This window comes from Ambystoma mexicanum, chromosome 6q (genome assembly GCF_040938575.1).
Source record: "Ambystoma mexicanum isolate Mex_15411 chromosome 6q, UKY_AmexF1_1, whole genome shotgun sequence".
Taxonomy (NCBI): domain Eukaryota; kingdom Metazoa; phylum Chordata; class Amphibia; order Caudata; family Ambystomatidae; genus Ambystoma; species Ambystoma mexicanum.
The window spans coordinates 395,349,638-395,375,312 of NC_090937.1; the positions used below are offsets into that span (position 1 = coordinate 395,349,638).

Genomic DNA, 25,675 nt, shown 5'->3' on the forward strand with positions numbered 1-25,675 from the left:
AATATGTAACCTGTTTATATAATTTGCTAAGAGATTTCAACTGTGTACATGTACCGTTTGTGGCAAAATTGGATTCTGGATAAAATAACTGTGGGAGGTTTTTGAACATTTTAAACTCACTGCTTTGAAATCCAAACAGTTGAGAGCGAGGTGGCGACTAGCACCCCTGACCAATCCTGTCAGTTAGAGGTGTGCTTAGCTAAGCCTGCCCAGCCATATACTTTGATGTCACTATGTATTATAAATAAGAGTCCCTGACAAGACTCTATACCACACGACAAGGCCAAAGCATTGCTGACCCTATTCCAGAGCCAACTGCAAAACCCAAGCATAGCTTATTCCTACTCCAGCAAGATTATTGATCCAGAAAAATCCACCAAAATCCCAAATAACCAAAGGGGAAAGCTGTGGTACCTTTTGCATCCTGAAATCAGACTGGCTTGCTGCCCACTAACTGCATGCCCGCTGCAATCCTGCCATCCATCTGACCTTTAGTATCCAGTGATCAGAAATGCCATTCCGCTGTCCTTGCCATCCAGAAATCCTAACTCGGGTGCTATATTTCCTAAATCAAAAAGTGCTCCTATTGCCTGGTGTTTTGTATATGTTCCACTAGAATGTTAATTAAGTGCATTTTTTCACCCTCATTGTAATTATTACCCCATTGGTGATTACTGCCCCATATTAAAAATGGTATGATTATTTTAAAATTTAAAATAAATATTGTGTTTTACCAACCAGCCTGGTTCATGGTCCATTGTGACCTGGTGTATTTGAAAAGGCGGTGTGACACGAGTTGTGTACCATCTCAAACTTAATCTGCATAAAATAAGGAGATAAGCATCTCAATTGTGTGCTACATACTACTTGATACCACTTGCTTTGTGCCCGCCCTCTCCATGGACACCTTTGCTAGTTGGTCTTTTTTCCCTCTATTCAACGAAGCAGACGTTCTGGCAGCCATTTTAAAGATCAAATCCTCTTCTCCTGAGATTGCCATTCCTGCTGCTATTATGAAGACGATTGGCCCTGACATCTTGACTGATATCACGTTGGCGATGAATAACTCATGCCAGACTGGACTGGTCCCCTCAGAGCTGAAATCGGCGAGGATCATTCCCCTCCTTAAGAAGCCCTCCCTAGACCCTACTATCCTGGCTAATTTCTGTCCTATCTCTCTCTCTCCTCCCTTTCCTAGCTAAACTTTTGGAATCTTTGGTCACTCCCCTTTTGTCTTCTTTTCTGGAATCCTCTAATCTTTAATCATGCCCAGGCTGGTTTTAGGCCAGGTAGAGGTACTGAAAGAGTCCTTATCTCTGTACAGGATGACATGTCCAGACTTGTCGATGCAGGCGGAGTTGGTGCTTTGATCCTATTAGATCTTTCTGCCGCATTCGACACGGTGGACCACTCCATCCTCCTCTCCCGTCTTTCACAGATTGGGATTTCTGGCTCTGTGCTCGCCTGGTTTACTTCTTTTCTTTCTGATCGCACACAGACCCTCGCTATGCCACCTTTCCTCTCTGTTCGCTGTCCCCCCACCTGTGGGGTCCCTCAGGGATCCTCTTTATCGCCGATTTTGTTCAATATTTATATATCTGGGCCCTGATCTGCCTCATCCGTTCTTATGGGCTTAATTGTTACTCATATGCGGATGATACACAAATCCTGATCCCTCTGGATCAGGATCAAACTGCAATTTCAGCCTGCCTTCAGGATTGTCTGAAGAAAGTTGGGATATGGGTGGACCACAATTGGCTAAAGTTAAATGGGGACAAGACGGAGGTACTGTTGGTAGGATGCCCTCCCAACCCCCTACTGTGTACCCCTGCTTTTTGGCCTCTCTCCCTTGGCCTCTTACCTGGTCCAGTCAGTAAAGTAAAGAACCTAGGGGTTATCCTCTCCGCTTCTTTGTCTATGGCTAACCAGGTTACGGCCATGTGTCAGTCCACCCATCATCAGACCCGAGTCCTTAAGAGGGTCATGCAGATGATCCCCTTCCGCCCTCCGCCGTCCTGTGGTGGCTGCGTTAGTCCTCTCATGGTTGGACTATTGTAACTTGCTGTACTTGTCACAACCGATCGGTCTTATCTATCGCCTTCAGCGTATGCAGAATCTTGCAGCCAGGTTAGCCACTGGTTCTCCCTATTGGGCTCACATCACGCCAGTGCTACGCCAACTTCACTGGATTCCGGTGAAGCAGCAAATTCATTTTAAGTCACTGTGCATCGTCCACCGGGCAATTCACGCTCAGGGAGCAGAATTCTTAGTCTAAATTTGTTCGATACATTCCGGATCGGGATCTCCGTTCCACTACCTCCAACCACCTTATTGTTCCTAGAGTTAATCGGGAAAGGCTTGGTGGCAGAGCGTTTTCTATTGCCACGCCCAAACTCTGGAACAGCCTCCCCCATCACTTAAAGCTACTGCGGACCACCTTGGTTTTAAAAGAGCTCTGAAAATCTATCTATTTTAATTTCCAGTTTCTCCATTGGCCTCTTCTTGACCAAGCAGCTTCCTTCTTAGTGCCATGATGCCTTTGGGCGACCGTGCGCTTTATTAATTGTAATAACATAACAACATACTAGGCCGAGACCAAGGTGTGTGTCGCCCGATTGAAATCCGTAACACTCTACTGCTCATTTAATCGCTGCACGCTCTTTTTCCAGGGTGGAATATGGTATTTCATGCGGAAGCCATTACCTTCTGATGAAAGCGATGGGATTAAGGTCTGCTCCGCTTCCCTGAGATAGCACGGCACCCAATCCGCACCCTGAGGCATCGGCGTGCACAAAGAAAGGTTTACAGAAGTCTGGGCAGTGTAACACCGGTTGATGGAAATTAAGTTAAGCAAGGTATGAAAAGCCTGGATGGCTTCCTCTGTCACGACCAGGGGTCGGTTGGTCCTGAGAGCGCCTTTTAGGGGTGTGGCTATTGTTTAGAAGTGAGGGATAAATCTGCGATAATAATCCACAAATCCCAGGAATGCACGTATTCCCTTCCGGGTGTTTGGTATCTGGAGCTTCTGTATAGCTTGTATTTTGTCCATCAACAGTGTTATCTTTCCATGGCCCACCGTATAACCCAGATACCTGGTGGTTTCAGCCGCTAACTTGGTTTTCTTTAGGTTTATATATAGCCCAGCTTCTTTGAAAGTCGTGGTCACTTTAAGTAGATGCTCCCGGTGTTCCTCCCGTGTTGAACTGACAACGACAAGGTCGTCAAGGTAGGCGGCAGCATAGGGTTCATGCAGTTTTAATATTTTGTCCATTAGGGCTTGGAAAGAGGCGGATGCTCTGTGTAGTCCGAACGGTAACACGGTAACACGGTAAAATGGTAGAGACACTGAGGGGTAGCAAGTGTTTTTTTTTCTTGGTCTTCTGAACCGAGTGGTATATGCCAGTACCCCTTAGTTAAATCCAGTTTACTTCGATAAAGGGCTGGACCCAGTTTTTCTAGCAATTCATCAATCCGTGGCATGGGATAGGCTTTGTAGTGAGAAATGGTCTTTAATTGCCAGAAGTCCATGCAGAATCTCGTGGTTCCATCTGATTTGGGTACTAGTACCACCGGTGAACACCAGGCACTTTTCGAGGGCACAATGGTGCCCAGTTTCAGCATTTCCTGAATCTCTCTCGAGACTTCTGCCCTTTTTGCTTCTGGTGTCCGGTATGGCCAGAGGCAGACTATTTTGCCTGCTTCTGTCTTGATGTAATGTGATACAAGGTTAGTCTGGCCCGGTAGGCCTCAGAAGACCGAAGACACTGGCTCGAGGTGGGTGATCCTAACACGTTGTTCAAGATGCTAGGGAGGTTAGGTACCAACTGTTCGGGTATAGATAACTCCGATATGTTGGTACTTAAGACAGGACATGATCTTCCTTCCATTGTTTTAGTAGATTTATGTGATAGTTCTGGAATTTCGCCTGCCAATCTGGTTGCTCCACCTCATAGTTTACGGGCCCTAACACCTTGGTGACCCGATATGGGCCCTTTCATTGGGCCAGCAACTTATTCTCACTAGTGGGGAGTAAGACCAACACCTTGTCCCCTACCATGAGGGAGCACAACCATGCTGTTCGTCATAATACTTTCTTGTTGTTTTTGGGCCCTTCCGAATTTTTCTCGGACATCCTTATCTTCCATAGAAATCCTGGCATACCTAAAAGGGTGAATCTTGATGATAAAGGGATTATGTTATCACTTCATGCTATTTTCTGCCAGCACATTGGCAGAAATTGAGAATGGGTACCAATAAACTTGGACTTGGGAATAACTTTACCATCCTTGTGCCAGTCCAATAGTTTTTGTTCTGAAATCAATTAGGAACCTGATATTCCATACAGACTGTTGCCATCAGAACCAGGTCACTAAAATGTGTTGCTTAATTGACTACCATAACTGAAAACAACCAAGGAGCAAGTCAGGACATTTTGACCACTGCTGTAACAGAAGGAAATTAGCAACTGAAGCTAAAAGATTGGGGAAAGCCAGCCTTCACACAGCCAGCTTCACCATTTGAATACATATCTCTACAGCATAAATATGGCTCTGAAGATTTTCTGGTGCCTTCTGAATTATTCTGTTACGTTGCCTGGAATACTTTGCACTTATGTAACATTGCCTCTGGATGACTCATTGGCAGGCCTGCCAGTCCTTGGATTCCTGCCCTCTCTTGAGAAGGCCAAGCTACTGGCCTTGTCACAAGCCACCACCCTTTCCCCTAACTCCTCCTTCTTCTTCCTCCTCTACCTGGCTGCCAGCTGACATAGGCTATCAGGAAAGACAGTCTTTGTTAGCGTGTTGTGTACCAGCCCTTTGTTCCACTTGAAATGAAAATAGAGCCATCTCCGGATTCTATTGTTTGTGTCTTTATTTCTGGCCATTCAGACTAGCAGAGCGAGCGTGGTCGGTCACTACCTTAAACCATGAGTCAGTATTATAATACGGCCCAATTGATGGCTAGGGCTCCCAACTTAATTCTTAGGTAATTCCCTTCTCTGGGATATAGCTTGTGGTTGATATATATATCTGCTTTGCCTCCATATTTTCCACCTGTGACAAAAGGGCCCCAAAATCAACCGTAGAGGTGGCAGTTTGAAGGAAGAAATCTGGCATGACTGGGGGCTTTTGCAAAAGGATACTGTGAGCTGATCGAAGGTGTTGTGAACCTTTTTGTCCTATTGGACGATGTTGGGTTGCTTTTTCCTCAGTTTGTAAGTTAGGGGTGCTACCTTTTCTGTCCTTTGAGAGAGGTTGGGGCACTTGCTGGACCACATCTCTCTTGGCCCTCTGGAGTAGCATCTGTTGGTTCCCCACTTGAAACCCCAAATATCTGACGGAGGACTTAAGTAGGTAGTATTTGGCTGGATTTGCGCTCCGCGGAACTTCCTCAGTTCATGGCAGACAGCAGTGAGATGATGTAGGTGCTCTATCAATGTTTAACGGAAGACAACAATATCATCCAAGTAAACCCGAGCAAAGGCATGGCGGAGAATGAATATTTGGTCCATCAACATTTGGAAGGTCTTCAGAGCTCTGTGAAGTCCAAAAGGTAGGACCTTGAACTGGAACAGGCCCTCTGGTGTAGAAAAAGTTATCTAAGATTTGCCTCCTTCCTCCAGAAGTCCCAGGCAGGTCCTTTTGTCAGGTCCAAGGTACAGATAAATCAGGCTGGCTCCAGCTTTTCCACCAGTTTATTGATCCTCTATTTTGGGTGGGTGTCAAATTTAGAGATCTTGTTGAGACATCCAAAGTCGATACAGAAGCCCCGGGTGTGTTCAAGTCCTTGATAAGCACAATTGGAAAAGACCATTCTCTATGAAATCTCTCGATGAACTCAATGAATTGAGCATCCTCTTCAGTTATTCATAAATTATTTGTTTTTTGGTCTCAGGTAATGCATAGGTTTTTATACGAATAACCCTGCTACGAAGGGTGTGTATTTTGTGTACTATTAACTGTACCCGAATTCAATATATCTATGGCCTAGCGCACACCTTAGTTAAGTTATTTCAAGACGTTGGTGATAAATTAGTGGGGTGCCGGGGAGAAAAACAACCTTGACACTGTGTTAACCTATTAACTGTACCCGGCCTGATTTTTGAGAGAAGACATCAGCGTATCTTTCAATCCATTCGGCTAACTCTTGATGTTTGGTGGTAGCAAGTCTTACCGGGATGGTTATGCTTTACACGTTGATGGATAATGGTGTGTTTCTGGTGGTGTTAGCAAACAATATGAGCAGCTGTGTATTGCTGTTTTCCCACCAACTATTTAGCTTGTTTATATGATATAGTTGGGAGTGTTTCCGTCTGTCAATTCTGCTACGCTTTGTAGGTTAAGTGAGTAACCACTTTGGTTATGGTATGATTTGTGCCACCTTGACAGCATTTAGTTTTGGAAAGTGGTCAACAGAACCATAAACTTAATCCCACACTTGAAAGTACATAGGCAAGATTCTCTTTTCTATGCTTTTTCCTGTCGGCTCTGTGCTTGTTTATGCTTTGTTCTCACCAGCTGACGGACCTTCTGCAGGTATTCTCAGGTATTTCTAATCATTAGATGGTCACTGGTCCATCCCATTCCTCTCTGAGAATGCTCAACATATCTCAGAGGGTTCCGTCCATGCAATAGCCTGACGGGGGAGAACCTACTTCATGATCGCAGTGTTTTCTGGACAACAAAGAGAACCAAAGGAATCAGACCATCCCACATATGTTCATATTCTAAAACTAATTTTCAGAGGATATGCTTCAATGTTTGGTTGAAGAAATCCAATAGGCCCTCAGTCTGCAGCTGGTAGATGGATGTTCATAATGTTCGAATCTTCATTAAGCTTTTTATTTCATTCACCAATTTTGACATGAAACTACAGCCCTGGCCGGTAAGTATCTCAGCAGGACACCCACTCTCTTGAAGAAAGGTATGAGTACTTCAAGGATCGCATGGGTGGTGTTTTGCATCATAAAGGCCTCCAGACTTCGGGTTGCATAATCGACATTCACCAAATTGTGCTGGTTGCTGGATTTGGACATTTCTAAGGGGTTAACTATGTCATGACAGTCTGATGGTAACGGCTGAAGTGGTGCTTTAGGTAAATCATCTGGAGAGGTGTTCTGACAGATGGAGCAGCACACACAGAATTGTGCAGTCTCCGCATATACTCCAGGCTAGTACAAAATGATAAGCAAAGCAATTTCTTCAGTACCAAAAGCTGGACATAGCTACCATCTCCACTGGGGTTCACGTTAACTTCATATAGTAGTCCTCTCATTTTCATGAAATGAGTGGCCATTATAGCTTTCCACTATTGACACCAGGTCCTTCCGAGCTTGGTCCAGGAGCAGATCCATTCTCTGAGCTTCTGTAAACTCAATGGAAGCTGGCATCTTTTCACATATAAGTTGGGCAATGGTTTGACCTTGTTCATAGATCTCAGCTGGGTAAATGCAACATCTGGTGCAGATGGCCAGTCAGGTGCTGGAATTCTCCTTTTTGGGCAGTCACTGCCCATTACAAGATGGTGGCCAGGCCTGTCTGTTCTTGACCCTACCATCATGGCAGACATCAAGTTCAGTTTACAGAAGGCAGAGTGATGGCGATTTGAATAAGAGAAAGGATGTACCATAATATGCGTGAGTTTCTTTTCGCTTGTTTTCTGAATTCTTGCTTTTTTCTCCTTCTGCATGAATCTCAACTTCCTATGATGCCTCTTCTGTTGCCTTCTGCATTCTGGAAGCCTTTCCCTGTGACCGTTGCCTTGTTGCTCTAGCACACTGTGTTTCTCCCCAGATCGCTCTTCTCTGTGATTGCTGGCTGCCAAGTTACTATGTTTTTTAAATTTATTTATAAAGCGTGATACAAAAGCCTCTGAGCATAGGGGCGCTGGAACAGGACAAACAAACACTCAACAACAGAAGGGCAGTCATTCAGAGACCGTAGTACTCATGCCAAGAAGCAGGTCAGCAGAAAAGCCTGATTTTCAGTTTCCTTTTGAATTCTGGAAATGCTGTGCATGCATGCAAATCAGGGGGAGGAGCATTCCATAGTACAGGAGCTGCATGTGGGAAAGACTCATGAGCCACGCAGGACAGTTTAGCGCGTGGGATAACCAGCAAGCAAGTGTTGTTCGAGCGGAGGGCTCCGCGAGCCGGAAGCCAAGTAAGAAATTTTGCCAAATATACGGGTCCTTGTCCATAAATGCAGCGATGGGAAATGCAATGAACTCTAAACATAATGTGCTTGCTCACAGGGAGCCGATGTAGGGCACATGATCTTTTCTGAGAAGACCTTCTACTATACGCACTGCATTGTTCTGGATGATCTGGAGCTGAGATAGATCCCCACTGAAAATACCAAACAGGAGACTGGCACAATAGTTGAGTTTTGATCCTAAAATGGCACGTGCCACCATGGCACAGTTGTTAACCTTCAGGAACGGCCATACTTGTGCAAGCAGCTTTAGGTGATATGAAGTGGCTGCCACCAGACTATTTGCCTGAGCCCTCATTGTTGGGTTCTGATCCAGGGTACCGGCCAATGTTTTTAATTTGGGTTTGTTTTAATCGGACTCCCGCCACACTAAATTGCTCATATTATTGCCCTAGTTTCTTCATTTGGGGGCCCAGTACCGATCACCATGAGTTCTGCTTTGGCGTTATTTAGTGCTAGCTTGTTCGCCAGCATCCACGTTTGGATCAGTCTGAAGGTGCTATTTAAGGATGCAGAGTCAACATTGTGGTCGCCTGACAGTGGCACCAGGGACTGCGTGTCATTGGCATTTGTTGCATAAATACTGCCAGTACATCTCTTCTGTTATCTGCTGGATTGATACATGGGTTTTTCCCAGCTGAGTTTTTTCCCCCCTTTCTTCCTGGTCTCCTCTGTAGTTACCTGATCCGGTAGTTTTCTTTTTTCTTCTTTTTTTATTTATTTACAAGTATATACAAAAATAACATCAAAGCACAGAAGAATAATAAGCAAAAAACCAGATCAAACAAAGTCATTGAACATATTCCGTATCTTTTCATATGAAGACAACTTACATTTCAATTTGTAGATCAATTTTTCTGTTCTCGACAGACCATGCATTTCCAGAACCCATTCCTCAAATGACGGAGGAATCCGACTTTTCCATCCTCGAAGAATCAACCTTTTTGCAACAATGGTTGCTCTAAAAAGCCATTTCTTGAGGGCAGAGCTGACATCAGCCAGCCCAGAATCATCCCCCAGGATCATTGTCTTAAAGTCCAGGACACACCCTTCACCCAAAATTCTGACACATACATCACAAATATCCCGCACACAGCTCTATAGCATGTGTTCCAATGATCCAACTTCCTGAGTACAACCCCAACAATCAGCATTGTCAGCCATGCCCCTTTTATGCAATGTTTCCGGACACCAATATACACCGTTCAGAATCTTAATTTGTCTAGACCTTTCGCCCAGATTCAGTGAACATAAGGAAACATTTCCACATATATTCTGCCAGGCCTCAAGATCAATATCAGACCCAATCCTCTCGTTCCACACTTCCCGTAAATTGTCATTGCTCCGAAAATACGACACAAAAAGTTTGTATAACCTACTGGCTAAACCACCTCCCTGTCTATTAGAATCCGTCAGAAAAATAGTTATGTCAAAAGAGTCAGACCAGTCCACCTCACCGACAGACCTCTTGAGTCGTCTATAAGCCGAGTCCGACAAATCCTCAAAACTCCATCTCTCTCTCAGCTCAGCAGCAGTGAGCCACCGAACATCATTCCCCAAATCAGAAACCCTTTTAACATTCATCAGGAACCATTTGGGCCAAAAAACCGTCCTGGAGTTATCTCTAATCCTAGGATTCAGCCAGATAGAGACATTCTTACACTTAAACGCATCCCTACCTAGCAATGACAAGACCTCAATACAAGAGTAGTGCAAAGTGGACGTGGTTAACAAGCTACCTCCCGGAATCTTTGTGTTAGTGGTCAACAGTGCTTCCGGGCCCACTGGCCCATGTGCATTCGACTCCGCTACAGCCCATCTGTCCAGTTTACCATCCAAAAACAGAACAAAAGAATGAGCAGAAAATGCTAAATGGTAGGCCTTAAAATTCAGAACTCCTAGACCACCCAAATAGATCGGACGCTGCCATTTCCACAGACTAAGTCGGGGCGGTTTTCTGTCCCATAAAAAATCCTGAACAAGGCGGTTTAGATCTTTCCAATAACTACACTTTATTCTCAGAGGAAGCATGCTAGTTATAAAGCTAATCCTGGAAGCCAAATTCATTTTCAGGGCATTGACTTTACCCCATAGTGAAAGATTAAGCAATGACCACCTTTCCAAAACCAATTTGCAATCCCGTACAACCACACATGTTTTAATCAACCATACGGGAGACCGGAAATGTCAACCATACCCCCAAGTAGCGTAAGCGCCGATCACACCAAGTGAACCCCAGCCCCTCAACCAAAGGTTTATCGCATCTGTTGGACAGAGGCAATACTTCTGACTTCAGGCGGTTAACCTTGTATCCTGAACAATCGTGAAAATTTGACAAAATCCTCATCAGACATGGCATGGACATATCCAAATTCTGCAACACCAACAAGAGGTCATCAGCATAAAGCCAAGCCTTTTGCACCACACCCCAACATTCCACGCCTTGTAAATTCGATTCATTCTTGATGTAGATAGCAAGGGTTTCAATCGCTAAAATGAATAACAGAGGAGAAAAAGGACAACCCTGTCTTGTGCCCCGCTTCAAACAAAAAGGTTCCGACACCACTCCATTAGTCTTAACGTCAGCCGTTGCACTGGCATAAAAAAGAGCAACCCAGGAAATAAAATCCTCCCCCAGATTCATCTTCCTCAGCACCGAGTATAAATAATCCCAACTGACTCTGTCAAAAGCTTTTTCCGCATCTAAGGATAGGACAGCTGCATCACAGTCCAATCTGTCTGCCATTTCCATAGTTAACAACAATTTCCTGATATTACTGGACGTACGCCGATTCTTCATGAAACCAGATTGTTTCTCCTCAATCAAAAAACGGCATGAACTGTCCTAAGCGCATCGCCAGAACCTTGGCTAAGATCTTATTATCAGTATTGATAAGGCTGATTGGACGATAACTAGCTGGCTGATTGCAATCCTTATCCTTTTTTAAAAAGACTGAAATCGATGCATGGTTAGTACTCTTAGGTAACGACCCCACCAGTTTGCTCGAGACAAACGTATCTCTCATGAGTTCCAAAGCCGAGTTCGGGAGGACCCTGTAAAATTCACATGGAAGGCCATCCGGCCCCGGTGATTTACCCACATTCAGCCCTGAAATTGCGCCTTTAATCTCATCAATTGTTATCATGTCACCCAGAAGATCACGCTCAGTATCCTGAATCCTAGGCAAATTCAAATTACCAAAAAAGTCCTCACCCCTACCTGTAATACCTGCCTCATTGTCATACAGATTCTCATAAAAGTCACGAAAGATTGAGTTCATTTTAATGGGATCAAATGTAATTCTACCCTCCGTGTCAATCATAGAAGCAATTGTCGACTCTGAGAACCTTTTCCTCAACCGGTATGCCAGCCATCTGTCACAACGCTCCCCTTTCTCAAAATATGCACACCTAGAATAAAACAAACTACGCTCTGACCTCAGCGACAAAAAATCTTCCATTTCTTTTTTGAGTTTTTTGACTGCAGCCAGTTTCACCGAGTCTGTTGGATCGAGCATCAGATCCCGAGAAATTTCACCAATACGTAAATCAAGCTCACGCCTCTTACCCTCTTCTCTCTTCCATTTACCACTAGACAGCCCTAAACACACACCACGCATACAGCATTTAAAGGCCTCCCATGTATTTGCCACACTGATCTCTTCTGAGCGATTCTCCCTAACAAAATAATCAGCTTCAGAAACAATCCGGTCCAAAATATCAACATCTAATAGAATAGAGATATTCATTTTCCATGAGAAGCTTCTTTTATACTGAAATTTAAGTCTCAATTGCATCCCAACAGGGGTATGATCACTCAATACAATATTACCAATATCAGTAGAGACCACACTATCTGACACAGTCCCACCAGTGAAAAACATGTCCAGTCTAGAAAACACTGCAGGTGCACTGGAATAAAAGCTGTATTGCCTTTTGTCCGGATTCTCCAGACGCCATATGTCTTTCAAACGATGTTCCTCTAAGAGTGATCTAAGCGCCTGATGATGATAATCGCAACGAAGCACACGGCAGTTCTGACTTTTATCCATTTTCGGATCCACCACTGTATTAAAGTCACCTCCAAGCAGAACATTAGTATTATTCAACTCTTAGAGTCTGTGCCACCATTCTGAAAAAGGATCCATCATCCACCGTAGGAGCGTACACATTGCAGAGAGTTAACGATTCCCCTTGAATCTCAATCAATAATGCAATCATTCGACCGTCTTTATCTGTAATCTTGCGTAAAACTTTCACAGGTAATTTCTTCCTAAACAAAATGACCACCCCCCTTGATCTGGATGAAAAGAAAGAGCCAACAGCTACACTAACCCATTCCCTTTCCAACCCAGAAATTTCATCCTCCAATATGTGAGTCTCCTGTAAGAAACAGATGTCTGCATGCATGTCCTGCAACATTTGAAACACTTTCTTTTTCTTGAGCAGGTTATTGATCCCGTTCACATTCCAGGAAATAATACGTAGGTCATCAGAAGTCCCACCTGAGTGGGAAGTCATCATTACACTCTGAATATCAAAAATATCAAAAGTAAAAAGAACACAAAAAAAATAAGAACAATAAGCAAAAAATAAAAAGAACGAACAAGACAGTGAAGTCTATTCAGTCCAAAAAGAAAATTGAACAACATTGAGAACCAACCCTAGGACCCCTCCCTATGATACAATAAAAGTCATCTATGTGTTCATCAGAAAACCCTTCCAAGAAAAGATAACAATATTAGTAATGAATAAAAAACCTAAGACCCCCAGTCAGCCCCCCCCAAAAAAAAAACACCATCGAGAAATCACACAGAAAATCACAGAATAGGTACCCCCAAACAATCACTACTTTAAAACAGTTAAACCCCACCCCCACACTCAACAATTTCCAGAAATAGAAGATAAATAGCCCTTTTGCGGCTATTCACAACATCGAAAGAACCGTGCAAAATACAATAATGCTAGAAAAGGTAACTTCAAATGTGTGTATGTGTGTGTATATATATATATATATATATATACATATATATATATATATATATATATATACATATACATATACACACTATGTAAAAGCACTGTGGTCATACCATTCATAAATATCTAGACCGTGTCATGGAACATCAATATCTGGAACCACAGCACACCAGGCTACCCCACCACTATAGTGCAAACATGGAAACATCTGAGGCGGCTAAGAACACGTTAATGGCACCATTTCAATAAAAGTTAACAGTGAATAAGAAAGGAAGGTAATGGGTAAAGGAAAATTTGGATATTCACATATGACACGTGTAGGATAGCACAGAAAAGGCAGTGTTTCCCGGTAGTTCATCTTAGCCAAAGTTACGATTACATGTACTAAAATCAACCACAATTGACTAGAAGTCTGCTCCATAGCTCCCTTTGTGAACAAGTTTCCTTGGAGGTCATAAGGCTAGGCAAGGAAACGTTGACAGTGCAAAGACAAAGACTGCCGGAATTTCACTGACATTCCTCACAAGTTTTCAACTTCTCAACATCCTTCAGAAGCATTCGAACTGAATAGGGCTCGGGCCCAATGTTTAAGCCATAGTTACATATGAGGCTGATGCTCACGGCTGGATTAGCAGTGAAGGTGTGCCGGTGTGTCCACAGCGGCGCTAAAGGAAGAACTGCATCTTGGACAGTTCCTCCCCAATGCACCGCCGTTGCCCATGGTTCAGAAGTCTTCCGGGCACTGCCATGTGAGTGGACACAACACCGCTGCAGTCTCAGCCTTGAAGTATATTATCTTATCATACATTAAGTGAGGAGCGGGTGCCGGCTTGCAGAGGGCAAGATGACTGTTTCATGGGAGGCACAGCACAGATGCATCGGCTCTGAATCAAAGAAAAGACCGGGCAGGCAATATGGCAGTCTAACTATCCCACCAGAGTTCTTCAAACGTAAGAAGTCTTCCGAAAAGGACCTTTGCTTGCTATCAATGGCTAGTGTTTACCATTTGCCCCTTCTTTCTACAGCAATGAAGGTCGTATGCACACTTGCAATGTCACTTTATGCACATTGTCCCCCTTTGGATGGCTGTGTGGCCACAGAACTGTTTACTTGGCCAACACTGGTGCACCCAGTTATGGCCTACGGTTTTGCCCACAGCACGCTGGTTGATAACATTAGGTTATGCCTTACCTCTGTGGAGACCTCCAGTTTATGCAAGGGCCTTCATCTGGTGTGATAGCATGTGGTTGCCAGAAACGGTTCAGCTACTGTAATATCCACTTGCACCCAAGTGGCAGTCGAGGCAGCCTGTCTTAGATGACAAACCAATACTCACACTGAAGTCGCGGCATGTCTTGAGACGTCGCTTCGCCACAGTCCGGTTCCTGGATGCAACGCGAATGGCATTTCCGGATTCAACGGCCATGATGACGCATACACGTACACGTCTCACGCAATTGCTGTAAGGTCCTTTCCTCACGCTGTACTCCACCGTGAGTCGGGATCCAAAGGCACGTAATTCAATTCCATCGAATGACACGGTGGGGGGGGGTTCCATAATAATTTCAAATAACGCAAACTGCCATAATCCAGCGGCGCCATTTTAAGAAGCGAATATTAAAAAAAAGAACATAGTAAAAAAAAAAAAACAGACATGGTGGGGGGGGCACTAACAATGTCACTCACTGTTCATGGGTGGTGCTGGAAGGCCCCTCTTGTATGTTTCTAGCCAATCTAAGGCTAATGCAGGATCAGATGTGTTTCTGTCCCCATCAGGAAACACAACAGTAAGAACATTATTTCTGCTAAGAAAGGCTTTTAAAGTGAGTTGACTAGCCAGTTCTTTAGCACTCCGGAAAGATCTTCTATGTAGGATCTCCTTAGGATAATCAGGATAGACATAAACAGATCTACCTTTGAATAGGGCATTCCCAACCTGTCTGGCAGCTTTCATCAAACGCTCCTTAGATCTTATATGTAAAAAGGTGACCAAAACATGCCGAGCTCTGTTCCCCAGATCTTTACCAATCCGAAAAATATGATCTATGTCCTCAATCCTGATTGCAGAGCACTGGAAACTGTCTTTAAAAATCTGCAAGACCAGGGATGGCAGGTCCTCCTCATCTCCATCTGATTCCTCTACACCAACCAGTCTGATGTTTCTTGCTCTGATTCTCATCTCCAAATCCAAGCGTTGTTCCCTTTCAGTCTTCAAGTCAGATTGTAGGCTCTGGTATGCCTGGAAGCTGCCAGCAATCTCGGAGCTCATAGTTGAAGAGGATTTTTCTAGTTCTGCGACTCTGCCATCCAGCTGACCGGTTTTCAGATTGAGTTCAGCCATTGTCAGTTTAATATCACTGACATCCTGGGCCACCTGAAGAATGGTTTTGTAGACATCTCCAAGGCTAGGGGTTTCTTCCATCTCAGGAGCTTGAGCCGGTAGTTTTCAACTATCCACAAGGTGGCTACAGCATAAGGTCGGCCTTGTTTCACCAAAAAAAAGACCAGGGGCACCTAGGTAAGGTCTACCCTTGACATTTGTTTCAGTATGAATGGATTACTTTAGAGGCTTAATAGGATTTCCCTTACCTCTCCTTAGTAATATCTGCTCTGACATCAAAGGGATACTTATATGCCAACCCTGACTTTGGAGCCACTCTACCATAGGGTCCCTCCCGTAACATCATTCTCAACCAAGACCGAACCATGGATTGGCCTTGGGCCGGACAGTCACTTCTTCATCCCCATATAAGTCGCACCCGGCAGTGCCCTGTGTTACTATGGTGGGAAGCGGGCCATACCCGTCCGTCTCAGAATTCTTAGCATCCTGAATGGCAAAGGGAGACCTCTGAATCAGGGTTGAGAGGATTCCACACTGACACCACATGTCACGAATGGCACAAAATCACTCCAAATTGCAGAGGCAATTCAAATGTTTTTATGAAGATTTTAATAGGCCTTGGCACTGTCCATCTTGCTCTTGACTATAAGCACCTCTTATATGGCCCAAATGCCCTTAGACCCAGGTTAGTATATAGAGATTGTTTCTCCCTCTATGCTAGTAACTGACATGGTGACCTAATAGCACTTGGCCTTATCTCACTAAAATCTGTGAGGGACTTCATAACTGTCCCCACTCTCACCAGTTGTTAGTGATCTTAAGAAATTTGGAATTTGAAGCTTGCCGACAATCTGTTTGGTTCGGTTGTCTTCTTTCAAGCTCACTCTCTTTTCTCCCTCTCATCCTCTCTCCTGCTACACTCATCCTCCAAATTTGTCTATGTTCCTTCCCTGCTCCCTCCATTCTACTGTACCTTCAATGTCACTCACTCCTTTGATGTTACCCCACCCACTCTGTTGCTTTTCCTTCCCCCGTCACACTACTTCTCCCTCCTCCACACTATTACTCCCTCATCAATGCTGCTACTCCCTCCTATATGATATGGCATGACATTTATAACGTGCCTATACACAAGTGTTTCATGCTACTAAACCCTTTTCTACACTTCTACTCCCTCCTCCACATTGCTACTCTCTCCTCCAAGTACTCCTCCCTCCAACTACCACTCCTCCCCACTACTACTCAAAAGCTCTCCTTCCACTCAGTACATACACTTTGCGTTCACTACTTATGCTAACCCTGCTTAACACACTTGCCACAAAAACATGCACATTCCCCTGCAGTAGCACTGTCGCTCCCTCGTCAGTATCTCACCTTCTCCAAAAATCTCTTCCATGTTGTACCACTCCCTCCTCCCTCCTGCTGGTCTATTGGTCTTCCACCTTCTCCTCCTCTGACATCACAGGCATAATACACACTTTCTCCTTGCTGTTGCCCTTCTATATATCAACCTCCTGCTCTGGGTTGGCTATTTGTCCCTAGCCAAACTTGCCCTGCCTTCTCCAACCAGCACAGTTTGTATTCGGACAAAATTGCCAATAAGGGGCTAAGATACTCTTACTACGTGCGGGCTGGCCACGGAACAGCAATGGCAGTCTTGGGAGGTTGAAAGCTCGAGCTTGTGTCTGAGGCCTTGGTTAATTGTACCGTACAGGTAAGTCCTGGTGTTGGATGGGGCATTATGCCTTGTATTGGTCCCTGGTGTTCTAGGGTTGTTAACGGTGGCTCTGGGTGCTCAGTGCATTTGCGCAGCAGTGCTTTGCTTCAGTGGAGGTGCTGCAGCTTTCCCCTCTCTCTGTCTTTATCTTGCACCGGCTGACTGCTGAGTCCTACGGGGTGTATCATTGGTGTTTGGGCCCTGGTTTCCTGGTGCGTGGCATGTGATCAATGTTCTCCCTCAGATGCTTCTTGTTGTTTTCTTTTTTAGGTGCAATGTCACTAGGAGAAAAAAAAGAACACTGGCAAGAATCTTGTAGAGGCATGGTGTGGGACAAAGGTGGACTTCTCAGAAATAAACTGGCACAAAAAGTGGGCAGGAGTTTGGGCCCTCTTAACTGTCACCATCCACTTCAGAGGTAGGACTTGCTCTCTATTTCTTCATGGTAGGGCCACCAACTATGGCTAGAGTGGTACCTGCTTCCTCTTGCCAAGGCCAGACTACAGGCCTTGTCATAACAGTCAGATGTGCAATTTATATACTGGTGAAGCAGTGCCGCATAGGTGGCCTCTGCTTTTTCTTCTTCACCTCTGTTCCTCCTTAACAACCTACTCACCTTCTTTCCTTACAGGTGTTAGATATTTAGCTTTTTCCTTTCACTCTGATGTTCCCGTTTTGCTTCATTCCTTTTTACTTCTTTCTCTCCTCTGCCCCTTCACCTCCTCCACTCCTCTCGTTCTCCTTTTCCACTCTTCCTCACCACTCTCTCCTCCGCCACTGTTTTTTCTCCTCTTCCCCTCTCCAAATTCTCTCACTATCCTTCCCCAGCTCTCCACTCTCTTCTATCCTCTTCCCTCCTTCTGCTCTCTTTCTTAATGCTATGTCCTTCTTACCTCCCTCTCTCCTTTATCCCCCCTCTAATCTCTCTTCTCTCCTCCTTTTCCACGCCCACTGTGACATTCCAGTCTGCACCTGCACCTTCATACTCTGACTCCCAACTCTTGCCTTGCTGTGCTCTGTTTCACCAGGGATGAGGGTGCTGAGTCTAGACTGTGCAAGTGTGTGTGTGTGTGTGTGTGTGTGTGTGTGTGTGTGTCCTGCGCAAACTGCTTCTGATTGCCCATGTGATTTGTGTTCCCCGGTGTCTTTGCTGGCCGAAATAACAAAACATATGTCCGTCATCATGGAACCAGTCCACTAGTGGACCATGCCCAGCACTCAGTAAATGTTCCCTGAAGGCCGCCACCACACCAGCACTGAACCTCTGCATGTTAGTGTTTTTGACTGCTGGTCTCACTGCATCCTGATATGAATGGGCCTGTGACCTTTTGCTTGAACGTCAACCGAAAACCTCTGAAGAACGTCTTACACTTTGACACCTACGGGCCAGAAAATCTAACATTTGCATCGGTGCAAAACATTCAGCAAATGCATTTACAGTGCCTGAGTTGTAATAACAAAAGTGCCAGGGCCCAAATATTTTCTAATACACCTCTGACACATCGGGGCAGACAGCCCCCCCCGCCCCGGTTACCACCACCCACGACTAGGGTTGAATCTGAAACACCCACCAGCTCATAGGGATGATGGATGGACTACACATTGCAGATGTGTAATTTACAGGTATCAATTAGCATAATATAACTAGGTGTGTCTTGAAATAAAATAAATGTTTAGGTGCTTCTTTAAACACTTCATCATTGATAATATTTTGCTCTGATACTATTGGTGGCAAGTGGTCTGAAGCCAATGTAGTTGGGCCCACCACAGTGACATTAACATCTGTAAAAACTACTGAGTGGACATTTACAGATTTTGGGGAGGCCTTGCCCGCTCAGTTCCCTACCCTGTCTATGCCTCTGGCAAGTGGAACCTGGTGACCATTTATCCATAGAGAGAAGAGAAAATATGCTTCGAGGGGATTGGGTCCTCCGAGCTATTCCATATCTATGACAGGTAATGTCCACAGCTGTGCTGCTTCGGAAAATCTGCGTCCTGTGTTGATGACGTCGATGCACTGTCCCCGAGGACCTCCTCCGACGGCCAACGTCACCCGATGTGATAAGTAGGACGCACGACGCCCATAGCCTGTTACGTTTTTTCCGCGAACGTGTTCGCTTCGTGAATCTCGGTACGCCTCGACTCTTTGAGTTTGCGGTTTTATTCTCGGTTCGTTGAACCTGTTCGTTTTTTTTTTTGTGAAGACCTGTTCGTGGCGATGTCTACTTCATCTTCAACCCCGCGTCCGGGCTTCAAGAAATGCGGGGACTGTGGGTCCAAGATGTCAGTCACAGACTCGCACGACACCTGCCTCTGGTGCCTCGGGGAGGCCCACGATACGGACGACTGTGTCGACTGCCAGTCGCTCAGGGCAAAGGCCTTGCGGGAACGCAAAAAGAAGCTGTCGGTAGGTCGGGTGTCTAAGCCCCGGAAGTCGAGGTCTGCGGGGCTTTCGACGGATGACTCGAGGGGCGACTCTCCGCGTCATCATCGGAAGTCCAGTGGATCTCCTTCCAGGAGTCGGTCTCGCCACTCCTCCGCCTCTTCGAGGCATTCCCGGAAGCGCCGGCATCGGTCGCCTTCCCATCCTCTTCCGAGGACTCCACTCGTCGGCGGGTTGCTTATCCCTCCATGCAAGCGACACCGGAGGAATGTGCTTCCTTCGGAAAGCAGATGCAAGCGATTCTTGAATCGCAGGGCACCGGTCCGTCCGCGCCTCCGAGTGGGGTCGGTTGGCACCAGTCGAGAGACACCGCTTGTACGCCTTCGGGCTCGGGTGGTCGGCACGGCTCGCGGGAGAGGTCCCGCTCGGACAAGGGTAGCCGTTCTCACCATGCCCGTTCCAGGTCCCGGTCCTCAACGCGCTCGAGACCGCATGATCCTGTGCCATCTTCGAAGATGTCGACGCCTGTGGCACCGAGGTCGTCGACGATTTCTCTTGAGGCCCTGCTTACGAGGGGGTCGTCGACGCTGTCGGCGCCTAGGTCGTCGAGAGACACGCTCAGAGCTCCGGCTTCGAGGCCTGTGTCGATGCTGGCGGTGCTGCAGATGACGTCGACGCTGTTTCTGTCGACGCCGACTCGTTCGACGCCTTTCGAGGCAGTGGTGTCGGAGGGGCCCCGTGGCACGGGGTTAGCCCCTAGAAAGGCTCTGGCTAAGGTCAGGCACTGCTTTGGTCCACAGAGGTCTTCCTCTCCCCGCCTGGAGTACATTTCAGAGGGTGATGGAGGCTCTGATGACGGCTTGGTTCCGGTTACGGTACCAGATGAGTTTATCTCGGGCCATAGCCAGTTTGATGACCTGAGGCAGTCACTGCATGATGCCAGTGGACTGGACACCTCTCCGGAGGTGGAGTTTTGTAGGCTGGAGTCTGGCACTCATGCTGATTCTTCATATCGGCGCCTTATGTCTCGGGTCACCGAGTACTTGGGTTGGTCAGCTCCCCCAGGGGAGTTCTTTCAGGATGATCTCACGGACATCCTTGATCTTGATCCTCCCACGGACCCGGTTTTGCCGTTTCATATGGCTCTGCAGAGAAGGGTGGCAGCGGCTTGGACTGCTCCAGAGAGTCTCCCGGCAGTGGGCAAGTCTTTGTCGCGAAAATACCGTCCAGCCAGTAGCGACCCCTGCTACTTGTCCAGGCACCCCACTCCGGAGAGTTTGGTGGTGCAGGCGGCTACGGCCCCGGCAAAGCAGGCGTAGTATCCTACCATCCCTCCAGATAGGGACGACAAACGTTTTGACGGCTGGGCGAAGAAAGTGTTTTCTTGAGGGGGTATGGCGCTTCAGGCGGCCAACTCCATATTTGCCTTGTCTCGTTTCACACACACACTCTGTGGAACTGTGTTGCATTAGCGGCTGAACATATTCCCGAAGGGGACGAACGGGATGGTTTCCTTGCTATGGTTCAGGATGGCAAGGATGCCATGTGTGAGGCCGTTCAGTCGGGTTTGGACATGGCCGATTGTGTCAGCTGGTCCATGGCGGCGAGCACCGTAATACGCAGGTTTGCGTGGTTGCGGAAGTCTGGGTTCGCTCCTGATGTGCAGTCCTTGCTCCTCAACATGCCCTTTGATGGTGAACATCTTTTTTGGCAGCAAGGCTGACGAGAGCCTTGAGAGGTTGCAGAACTCCAAAGCTGCAGCGAAGTCGTTGGGCGCTGCAGTTCGCCAACCTCTGCCTTTTCGTCCTAGGGGACAGCAATGGAGGGGAGGTTCCTTTCGCTATTACTCGTCCTTCAGTAAAGCGAGAGGAGCTAGCAGTCAGAAGCCACCGTAAGATTGCCAGAGGTGGAAACAAGGGTACTCGAGGTGCCAAGGCCGCTCGGGAAGTTGCCCCTTTGCCCTCAGGCAACGCCGCAGCCGCTACACTGTCATGAGGCCAGGTCCCATGGTTTGCCGGTTAGGGGAAGGCTGGCGCAGCATCTTGTAGAGTGGCGAGCAATTACTTCAGATGTGTGGGTTCTGGAGATTATAACCCACGGCTACTGTCTTCCCTTTTGGCAGAGGCCTCACGACAATCCACCTGGGAACCTCTCTTTGAAGATTCCGGATCATCTCCTTGTGCAGGAAATTCAAGCCCTGCTGGAGAAAGGCACCATAGAACTGGTGCCTGTAGCGAAGAGGAACGAGGGATGGTATTCCCCTTATTTTTTGATTTCGAAGAAAGACTGGGGGATTGAGACCCATCATGGACTTGCGCGGTTTGAACAAACGCCTCAGGAAGGACAAGTTCAAGATGGTTACTCTCTCTCTCAAGTCCTCCAGGCCCTTCAACTTCAGGACTGGTTGGTGTCTCTCGACCTCAAGGATGCTTACTTCCATGTGCCGATCAATCCCAAGCACAAGAAGTACCTGAGGTTCGCGGTTGGCGACTTGCACGTTCAGTTTCGGGTCCTGCCGTTCGGATTGACCTCTGCCCCGAGGGTTTTCACCAAGCTCATGGTGGTGGTAGCAGCGCATCTCAGGAAAGGGGGATTCACGTCTAACCCTACTTGGACGATTGGTTGATCAGGGGGAGCTCTCCCGAGCAAGTCCTGGATCATCTGTCCGTCAACTGCCACGCCCTTCACAAGCTGGGCTTCTCCCTCAATTCAAATAAGTCCCATTTGACACCAACGCAGCGGCTCCAGTACATCGGAGCAGTGCTTGACACATCCCTGGGGCAGTGTTTTCCTCCCCAGGTGAGGGCTCTTCACATTCAACAGATGGTGCACAAGTTTCAACTTGCCCAGAATCTCCCAGCGTCTGAGTTCTTATGACTGCTTGGATGAGATCTTTGCAGTGGGCACTCAAGCTCCAGTGGTCTCAGTCCTCCGGCAGGCTGTCGGACCCTATTCAGGTGCCGCCCTCGGTCGCCCAGGATCTTCTGTGGTGGGCCGTCGGAGGCAATCTGATGAAGGGGGCCCCATTTTGGCTGCCCTGGCCGGAGGTGACGATCGTGATGGACGCATCCCTCACAGGATGGGGAGCTCATGCCAACGAGTTGACAGTCAGCGGTTGTTGCTCTCCATCAAAGTCCAGACTCCATATCAATCTGTTGGAGCTGAGGGCCGTCAGGCTTGCCCTGAAGGCTTTTCTGCCGACTGTGCGAGGAAAGAGTGTCCTGATTCTAACGGACAACACGGTGGCCATGCACTACCTCAACAAAAAGGGGGGGCAGGGTCACTTCCTCTGTGCAGGGAGGCGATGCAGCTCGAGTTCTGGGCCATCCAGCAGGAAGTTTCGATCTCGGCGGTTCATCTGGCCGGAGACGGCGGACGCTCTGAGCAGGCAGAGCACAATCTCTCACGAGTGGGAGCTGGCTCAGGAGATTCTCCTGGAGATCTTCGCCCTTTGGGGGACAACTCAAGTAGATCTCTTCGCCTACAGTGTCAACCGGAAGTGCGAAAGGTTTTGCTTGCAGGAATTTCCTCCAAAAGGAGCCTTAGGAGACGCGTTCGGGGTGGAGTGGTCATTCCCACTGCTGTACGCATTTCCTCCAGTCCCCGTCATCCCGCAAGTACTGCGGAGGTTACGGAGGTTCAGTTCCCGGATGATCCTCATTGCTCCGGCATGGGCCCGGAGGACGTGGTACCCGGACCTTCTCGACTTGTCCATCTGCCCTCCACATCGTCTTCCCTACCGAGACGAACTGCTCTCAAGTGAGGGGGGGGGGTGGGGGAGTCAGGTTCTCCATCCAGAGGTCAGATCCCTCAACCTTCACGCTTGGCTTCTGAAAGGTTGACGTATAAGGATTGGGACCTCCCTGAAGACGTGATGGAGGTGTTGCTCTCAGCCAGGCAGCAGGCAACAAAGTCTCTGTACCGTTGCCGTTGGAAAAAGTTCTGCGACTGGTGCATATTTAAGAATGTGGATCCTTTTGAATGCGACATTCCCATGGTTCTGTCTTTTTTGGTTTCTTTGGCCCACAGGGGCTTGCAAGTGTTACCTGGCGGCGCTGTCCATCTTTAAGCGCTCGTCTGAAGAATGTTCCTATTTTAAGATTCCTTTAATTTCTCAGTTTTTGAAAGGGCTCACTAATGTGTTCCCTCCATCACCTTTTCTGGTGCCCGGTTGGGATTTGAACCTTGTTCTTAAGTTCCTTATGTGTGCTCCGTTTGAGCCTTTACATGCTTGCCCTTTGAGACTGCTAACTCTTAAAACTGTGTTTTTGGTTGCGGTTACTTCCGCTCGCAGAGTGAGGGAGTTACAGGCACTTTCAGTTAAGCCACCCTTCACTGTGTTTCTTAAGGACAGGGTTGTCCTTAGAGTTTGTCCTTCTTTTCTTCCGAAGGTGGTTTCGGATTTTCATTTGAGCCAGAAGGTTGTTCTTCCGGCGTTCTATCCTCCTCCACATCCTGGTAAGGAAGAGGAGAGGCTCCATAGGCTTGATCCTAGGAGTGCGTTGAGCTTTTATATTTCGCGCATGTCCCGGGTCAGAGTGGACGATCAACTTTTCATTGGTTACGCTGGAAAGCGTTTGGGACAAGCTGTGACGAAACAGACTTTGATCGTTGGATTATTTTAGCTATCTCCGAGTGTTACCGCTTGGCGGGTAAGGACCCTCCGGCTGGCTTGCGGGCCTATTCTAACAGGGGAGTGGCTGCGTCTACTGCCCTGCAGAGGGGTGTTCCTATTCGTCACATCTGTGATGCAGCCACCTGGGCTTCAGTACATACTTTTGTACGTCACTACTCCCTCGATTCCATCAGAGGGCAGAATCTGGCCTTTGGCAAGGCAGTCCTATATTCCGCAATTTGATTGGGCATGCTAAATTTGTGTTCTAAATTCTTTTCCCACCTCCTTGCTTGGTACTGCTTTGGGAGTCTGTCATAGATATGGAATACGTCGGCAGACCCAATCCCCTCGAAGAACAAGTTACTTTCTTACCTGGTAACATTCTTCCGATGGGATGGTCCAACAACGTATTCCATATCGCTCCCTCCCTCCCTCCCTCCCCCGCTGCAGAATTTCTTTTGCGATTGCAGCTTGCGTTCCGCAAGGCCTTGTGTGTCTGATTGGCAGAAAACTGGTGGCACACGTTATGGGGGGAAAAAAACTATAACTGAGGCTATGGCCGTCGTGCGTCCTACTTATCACATCGGGTGACGTCAGCCGTCGAAGGAGGTCCTCGGGGACGGCACATCGACGTCATCGACGCAGATGCCGAAGATTTTCCGAAGCAGCACAGCTGTGGACATTACCTGTCATAGATATGGAATACGTCGTCGGACCATCCCATCGAAAGAACGTTACCAGGTAAGAAAGTAACTTGTTCTTTCCTCCTATGGTAAACTGATGGACCAATCCAGGAAAAATCCATAATGTGGTGCTCAGCTTGCCTTTCAAACACTGCCAAGGCAGGAAAAATCCATATTGAGCTGATGAGCTTGCCTTTCAAACACTGCAGCAAGATCTTCTTGTATAGGTTGGCACTCATTACAGGCGCTCTTCTTGCCTCTGTGTTGGTGCTGCTGGCTGGCGACCGTCATTTTATCAACCCACACTTCTGTAATAGTGCTGCTCGTTGTTACCCAATGTCATGTAGGCTGCCTAGAGCAGTGTGTTGGAATGCCAACTCATTGTAATACATGAAAATGTATGACTAGCACTGCCCTGCCACCCCTGGGTCATGATGTTAATTAATAACTGAGTCGGCCCAGGATGCAGAACGTTGGCCAGTGCACATTGTTGCTGCTTGTTGTGACTGACTGGCAGTTAAAATAATAAAGTTAACAACAACAAAAAAGATCATAATTATATTGAGTCTGAGTAAATAAGTGCCAGAGCTCCAAAATAAGTGCTGGGGCTGAGCCCTGGCAAACACCTCCAGAAATTAAGCACTGTGCAGTTAGCACCAGTTCTGCTGCTTAAGTGATACAGAATGGAGCAAAGATGTTTTGACTCCATCTGTATTATAGAACAACATTTGCACTTGTAACTT

General features: G+C 46.9%; 1 protein-coding gene and 1 long non-coding RNA gene across 3 annotated transcripts in view; one reads left to right on the top strand and one right to left on the bottom strand.

The window, feature by feature from the left end:
- Positions 1-25,675, top strand: part of LOC138516068 (uncharacterized) — a 111,214-nt gene that overhangs the window by 54,276 nt on the left and 31,263 nt on the right. The window contains exon 2 of the long non-coding RNA XR_011282217.1: positions 17,522-17,669. This is a non-coding gene — a long non-coding RNA (uncharacterized lncRNA). The remainder of the gene's footprint in view (positions 1-17,521; positions 17,670-25,675) is intronic.
- CFI (complement factor I) overlaps positions 1-25,675 on the bottom strand; it is a 325,763-nt gene that overhangs the window by 16,621 nt on the left and 283,467 nt on the right. The window lies entirely within an intron of this gene.